This window comes from Antechinus flavipes, chromosome 6, assembly GCF_016432865.1.
Source record: "Antechinus flavipes isolate AdamAnt ecotype Samford, QLD, Australia chromosome 6, AdamAnt_v2, whole genome shotgun sequence".
Lineage (NCBI taxonomy): Eukaryota > Metazoa > Chordata > Mammalia > Dasyuromorphia > Dasyuridae > Antechinus > Antechinus flavipes.
Genome location: NC_067403.1, coordinates 3,212,884 through 3,220,481, shown reverse-complemented (window position 1 = coordinate 3,220,481; position 7,598 = coordinate 3,212,884). Strand labels below are relative to the sequence as shown.

General features: G+C 42.6%; 1 long non-coding RNA gene across 4 annotated transcripts; it reads left to right on the top strand.

Moving 5' to 3' along the window:
• Window positions 1–644: 644 nt before the first annotated feature.
• LOC127540586 (uncharacterized) lies at window positions 645–5,974 on the top strand. 4 transcript variants are annotated; one of them, XR_007948247.1, is made up of 3 exons: window positions 645–823; window positions 3,457–3,571; window positions 5,581–5,974. It is a non-coding gene; the product is annotated as an uncharacterized LOC127540586 (long non-coding RNA). The 4 variants fall into 4 exon arrangements; XR_007948245.1 differs by having other exon boundaries at window positions 3,454–3,571; XR_007948246.1 differs by having other exon boundaries at window positions 645–827.
• The last annotated feature ends 1,624 nt before the right edge of the window (window positions 5,975–7,598 follow it).

The window sequence follows — 7,598 nt, the reverse complement described above, 5'->3', positions numbered from 1 at the left end:
TAAGATGAGATCTCTTCAAGAAAATTAGAGATCAAGGAAACGTTGAAGTCACAGATTTGGAAAAAAAATGACCACACTGGATTTTTTTTAATATGATACCTAAAAAAATGGCAATACTGGATTTTTTTATATGATAGCTAAGAGTCAAAAAGTCCAGTGTTCTTCTGTACATCAAGGATAATTTCTTTCCAATAATGCTTGCAATTTATATCTATAAAATTCTGGAGGAAATTTTTGAAAACAATGCTCCAGATTGAAATTTTTTTATAAGCATGAAGTCATCTAAAACTTTACAAAGGTCAAACAGTAACATGCATTATCTGTATAGTTAATTCTTACGTTTGAAGTGTATGTTCACCCTGTTGGGGAGGTCATAAAAAATAAAAATTTTAATTCTTTAAATAAAGACGGAAAGATTCCACAGAACTGGACAAATCATAGCAACCATGAAGATGTGGTTACTGACCTATTCAGCTGTTGCATACAGAGAATGTGACATGGGGCAGGAGAACAGTGTGTGCCTATTAGACAATTTGAAAAACATGTTTACCTAGAGACTGATGACAAGCTTAGAGCGGCTATAACGTGGCAGGGCAAAGGACAAGGATACCCGGGTTGGGAATGACGTGAATTGGGTCTATAAAAGAATGGTAACTGCGCCACTGGAGGGAGAGGCTGGAGAGAAAATGTAGAGTGCACAATAAAAGCTCGCCGGCTGAAATATCTGGTGTAATAGGAGATCTGTGAGGAGGAACCAGTTGGAGGAGGGCTGCGCCAGAGACGTCCGAACACCTGGAATGGCGAGGAGTCCAGTTGATAACCCGTGAGTGAGTAAAGGGCTCTAACATCTGGCTCCCCAACAGGGACGATAGGCGGGTGGGTCCTCGGTACTTTCACCTTTGTAAGTGTTCCAGCCCTCTGCCTGAGATCCTTTCTCCCCAAGCAATGATCCACCTGTTTGTGCCTTTCCAGTTACTCAAATGGGTGGAAGTGCAGAGCCTCCCTGGAGCGCTGTTTTTATTAAGTTATACAGGAGAACATCAATGTCCTTAAAAAAGCTGGGCTCCTCTTTGTTGTAGGAAGCCGTCTGAGAACCAACTACCCCCCCCCCCAAGCTTTAGCATCAAGATCAGAATGTTCTAAGCAAGACTTCCAGAGTTCCTCCACAAAGTGTCTGCAGTCGTGTGGACCTGTTACCCCCCCCCCCCCTGTAACTAGCGCACGAACGTCACTCTCCCCGGGTTTTATGATGGGGACAGACATCGCCGGCCCCATCTTGTTAAGTTCCACGAGGCTGCGAGGACTTCCTACCAGAGTCCCGCTTATTCAGGGGCAGCAGAATTGGCAGGGAATGAACTCCAGCGCCTCGGTGGCCGACCGAGGCAGTGCAGGACGCACCCCAAGAAGGGGAGGAAGCCAGCAAGTGGCTCCCTTAATAAAAGAACCGAAACAGCGCGCACTGCACCAAAGGATGTCCCGGGTCTGAGTAGGCCCGGAGCGCCCCCTGGTGGGGAACACACCAAAGTGGTGGAGGCTGTGCTTAGAGCGGCAGAAGGGGGTAGGAGGTTTCTGAATGGGATAAGGGACTGTTTCCCATTGATTTAACAGATCGGGGAGAGCCTGTTCTCCTGTCCCTTATAAATCGCTCAAAGATCTGCAACAGGCCTGCAGCGATCAGGGTCCGAATGCCCCCTCTGTATTACAAACCCCGGGAAATTTTGCCCATGGAAGGGCCTTTTTGGCAGCAGATCGGAAGGCGTTGGCTAACGCTTGCCCGACTCCTGGTCAAGCGCTGCTGTGGCAAGCTCGAGATGAGAGGCGGCCAGCCCTTTCCTAACAACTCATAGTTTGCCTAATCCTGAGGATGCTTTTCATGGTCTTTATTCTTCAATAGATGAGAAAAGGACCTAAGGTATCATATGGGGCATAGGGGCTTGTGCTGTTAGAGCACGGGGAAAGACTGAAAAGGAAGGAGCGGTACAACAACAGTCATCAGCAACTAAGCAGGGGTTGGAGCCCGTTCGGGATTACGCATCTCGGCTAAAGACGGCGGTCCCTAGGCTTTTTGGCCCTGGGGAACCAGGGAAGGTCGTTTTTCAATCCTTGTTAAGGGAGGGGATGAATAAGACTTGTAAAAAATTAGCCCAGGCTCTGACAGAGATAATGGAGAAATGTAGTAAGGTTGATTATGAAACCTTGGAGACTATGGCTGGCGTGATTGCTCAAGGAGTGACAGCTTGTATGAGGGGAAGATACAAAATCAGCAATGCTTTAGGTGTGGTAAACTGGGACACGTGCAGGCTCAGTACAGGAAGCCCCCGGAGAAGGCTAATAAGCCTACATGCTTTGCTGATGGGAAGGTTGGGCCTATTGCCAAGTTTTGTAGAAACCTGAAAAAACCACCAGCTGGAAATGGCTGCAGGGGGCCTGTCGGAGGCCCGAATGTGTCTGGTTTCCACCCAAGAGGAAGTGGCCAACTCCAAGAAAATCTCACTCCCCTGGGAGATTACCAAGCCACTTTCCAACACTTGGTAGGCCTAACGACCCCGGAAATGATTTTGCCCCAGTTTTCCACAGTAGACATTGAGGTAGAAATTCCAAAAAGAGGAGAAACTGTTTAGTTGTAGGTATGCAGCTCCTTCTGTGGTTATAGTGCATACCACGGTCCTATACCGAGGAGAAGAACTGATTTCCGTAACAAATCCACATGTTTTGCCAAGAGGGATATTCAGCAGCCAATAGCCGGAGCCATTCTTTTAGGCAGTTCAGAGCCCGTGGTAGCTTTAATGCAACCTTTTCCAGAGACACGGCCACTCTTAATGATACAAACTGAGGATAGAAGCTTTACTGGTATGTTGGATACAGGTGCAGACATATCAGTGATTAGGGCAGAAGAGTGGCCTCCTGCATGGCCTATACATAAAGGCCAGGGGGGAGTAAAAGGTGTGCTTTTCGTTCTCGTAGATTGTTGATGTGGATTGCAGATGAAAAAATAGGAAAATTTCACCCATTAGTTATCACGGGCCTGTCCACATCCTTATGAGGAAGAGACATTATGTAAGATATGGGGGTGACTTTACGAACAAACTAATGGGGGCCATTGTACAGCTAGCTGTACCTAAATTAAAAACGGACCAATAAAAAACCTATTTGGATAGATCAATGGCCCCTAACCTCTCAGAAGCTAGCTGCTTCACATGAAATTATACAAGAACAATTAAATAAAGATCATATTGAGCCCTCTTTTAGCCCTTATAATTCCCCTGTATTTGTTATAAAAAAAGAAAAGTGGAGTTTGGAGACTGTTAACTGACCTTAGGGCAGTAAATAATGCCATGCAACCTATGGGTGCTCTTCAACCTGGTTTACCATCTCCTAATATGATACCCCAGGGGTATATTATAGCCATCATAGATATTAAGAACTGTTTTTATTCTATTCCCTTACATCCAGAAGATAAGGAAAAATTTGCCTTCTCGGTACCAGCCATAAATTTACAACAACCATCACAATGATATCAATGGAAGGTTCTTCCGCAAGGCATGGCAAATACTCCAACTGTATGCCAAAGGTATGTTGATCAAATAATATCATATTTACGGGGCTGCTACACCTCTTCTGTTATCTTTCATTATATGGATGACATTCTAATAGCCACCCCTCTGAGGAGCAAATGCAAGCATTATTGCATGATATGATACAATATCTGGCTAATTATGGTGCGATAGGAGCCTTTGAAAAGATTCAAACTGAACCTCCTTTTCATTATTTAGGGCTTGTCTTACAGGAAAGTTATATAACTAGAATACCTCCCAAACTTGAATTGAATGATTATAATATCTTGAATGATTTCCAAAAATTAGTGGGGAATATACAATGGTTGAGGACTACTGTTCCTATCCTTCCATCACTTATGCATCCTTTATGTGATATTCTGAAAAGGTCTTCAGATTTGATATCACCCAGACTAAAGAGTTGCGAAGATAGCAATACAACAAATCATGGAACATGTGAATATGTGTACCATTAGATGGGATCCCCACGCAACTCTCAAATGTGCTCCATTACAAGATTCTCCTTTTTTTTTTGGAGTGTTTTTCCAAGATTCTGAGGTTATCAAATGGATGTATGCTCAAAGGCCAAAAAGGATATTAACTATTAGGAATCATGCTTTATATCAATTTTTGTCTGAAGCAGTACAAAGAGCAGTATTATTGACAGGTAGACGCTCTGTAATTCATTTATCATTGTTACACTTATTTTGTTCATTTAATTGAATCTGAAGAATGGTATCCTTTATTGCCTTTCTGTTCTCTTTCCCATGCTAAGTTATCTAAGGTTGCTCAACTTTATTAACAGCTTAACAAAGAACAATTCCTCCTTTTGTGATTAGTATAACTCCTGTACAAGGTCCTAACATTTTCACTGACACTACAAAGAGCTAGTTTTTATATATCTTCTATTAATGCATAACGCATTCTGTCAATGCCTTATGATTCAACCCAGAAAAATGAATTCTATGCAATTATATACGTATTACAACATATCTCCCCACCTTTTAATCTTATTAGATAGTCAGTATGCTTACTTCATAGTTAAAAATTATTTTTATTGATCTCCACCATTCCACCATTGCTCAGTTGTTATATCAAATGCAACAATCCTTGTTTGCTTTAGACTCCCCTATTTACATTCTACGTGTTAGATCACATACTCATGGGAAAGGACCAATATTTGAAGCTAACAAAATTGTTGATTCTGCTTTATCTAACTGTGAAATGCTTGATCCAGTTCAATCAGCCCAACAAGCTCATGATAATTTACACCTATCCCCTAGATCTTTAAGACTATATGGAATAACTAAACAACAAGCTACAGAGATAATAAAAAGATGTTTAAAATGTATCCCTTTTACCCCTATATAAAGGTGATGATCTTACCCATGATACAAAAGGAAATAAGGCCTAATGATATTTGGCAAAGAGATGTTACTCATCGGAGAATACAGTGTATTTATGTAATTGTGGATGCTCATTCTAATTTCATAGCGGCTACTCTTCAACCTGGAAAAGCATTAACACATTATTTCTTACTTGTACCATTGTTTTGCTTCCACTGGTGTGCCCCAACAGATACAAACAGATAATGAGCCTTCTTACACATCAAAAGGTTTTCAATCCTTCTGTGCTGAACCCTCCATTATTCACATGACAGGTATTCCCTACAACCCCACTGGTCAGGCCATAGTGGAATGGGCTAATAGGGCCCTTAAGATGCACCTTGTTAAACAAGAAAAGGGAGTGTTAAGGGGAAAGCCGAAGAGTCATTTAACTCAATGTATGTTGCATAAAGCGGTATTTACATATAATTATTTGCAAGATACTGTGAATGAGTTGACACCAGCCATTCGTTTTTGGCATACATTTTAGAGTATATGATCATATGGCACAAAAATACAGAATAAATGGTCAAAATACCAGGAACAAATGAATAGGGTATTATGGAAAACAGAGGAGGGCGATTGGGAGGGTCCTGAGACAGTTAAGGTATGGGGTCCGGGGTATGCTCTTATCATTGCAGATGGAACCAGAGGTGAGCAGTGGGTACCAACAAGAAGAATTAGGGCCATCGGCCATGGTGAACAAGAAACAACGAAAAAAGAAGAAAAGACAGAAGAAGCCATAGAAAAGGACATCACAGAGACAAAGCAATGGAGATGACAACTGCAAACTTTGCCAGGAACATTGCCTTTCATGAATCTAAGCCGAGTTATAGTAGCACAAAGACACTGGAGTGAGCTGGTGAATGCGGTACAACGTCTAGCTGACCAGCAAGGACAATGAACTTGGAGGATGATACGTGGGCCCCCGATGGTGCATATGGTAGGGTGGGGACAGAATGGTATGGTAATGCTTCCCCATCTAACAGGGCATTATACAACTGAAATCCCTGAGTAAAAATGCGTGGAAGCTCATTTGGACACTGCTACTTTTATCAGTTATTCCGCCCCCATCTGTCTTAGTACTGGGGTGGGCTCTCTTTTGGGATGCATTCCATGGACCTTGGAAAACAGGGGGTACAGGGTTTCACAGAGCCCCTGAATTAGGGCAGCATCCTTTATCTATAAGTATAGGAATAAACGCACTTCCACATCCAAAGAGAGAGGCAGACAAGACAGGGGTTCCAGATTTGCCCCCTTGTCCTGTAGGTATTCCTCCTCCGTGGGTAACCCTCACAGCATGTACCTCAGGATCCCCGAGAGCATTACATCATTCTCAATGTGGGTTACATACGCCTTTAATTTGGGGGGACAGGGTGGGTGGTAATAGGGCATTAACAAAACGACCGCCTGCTCCTATTCCTTTTCCTTTAAATATAACGTCACTCAGAATATGGAAATTGGGGCTTAGTAGGTGGTCATCTGCTAACCTTACTATGTGCTATCGTTGGAAGGATACTGAATGTAAGGATCATGCTGACATAACAGAAGCAATCGATGCTATTACCGGAGGGGGCGAAGAGAATTTATACTAATTATCAAGAAAGGAATGGAGGGACATGGAATCGTACTAAATATGAATACTTCTTTCAAGGAATAATCCAGGCCCCACCTACCTATGCTTTCATGATGTGCCAGGAAGTGACTATATCACAGAGAGGGGATCGTTTTTTTTACTACTGTAGTAGACTGGATTATTTCAGACATCTTAGAAGAAAACATTACTAACCAATATATCTTTTCAGTACAACAACCTGCCTATGGTGCCTGTAAAAGCTACTGTTCCTTGGGCACAATATATCTGTCTGTTACAATGGTTGAAAGTCAGATGAGTTTTGCATAAACAAAGAGAGCTTGAAGGTTTTCTTTTTGGGATAATTAATCTAGCTATTGAAGCTTTTCTAGAATTTCAAGTACAACAGCTGAAAAGAACAAATTGGGTCTTTGGCTTCAGAACTACAATCCTTTATGGTGATAGAAGTTAAGGCCTGGAACAAAACTTTCTTTAGATAAAGCATTGCAAAATGGATGTGGAACTTACTGTAGGATGGTTGGGAGAAGAATTGGTCCTCCAAACTTTGTTGCAATCTATGCCACGTCATTATGCTTATCGCCCTATATGTGTCACACCTTTGCCCTGCAAAGATACAGCGCTTACTAATACTTCGATCAGTGTACGGGATCATCTTAGCGGGGCCTTATTGGCTGCCAATGTATCTAACCAAATTGAGGAATTGGCCAAAATAATCAAAGATATCAATGATATGGCTACTCCATTTCAATTGCCAGATGACGCATCACAGGACCTCACTGATTGGATTCAGTCCCATCTGAAGGCTTTCCCCTCCTGGGTTTACAGCGTTCTGTTTTTGATAATAGCTCTTCTTATGGCTATTATGTGCTTGCCTCTTTTCTTGTATTACTATGATGATAAGGAAGGCTTTGTTGACTGCCTTTGCACAATGGCATCCGCATCCTCAAGTTACTGTCCAGACTATGGAATTAGATGAATAAGCGGCCGTCCTCCGCAGGGACTGGAAAACTCAGACAGCAGGCACTGAGCGTGGGTTAAGGACGCTCGGGAGTCCCGGTGTGTACC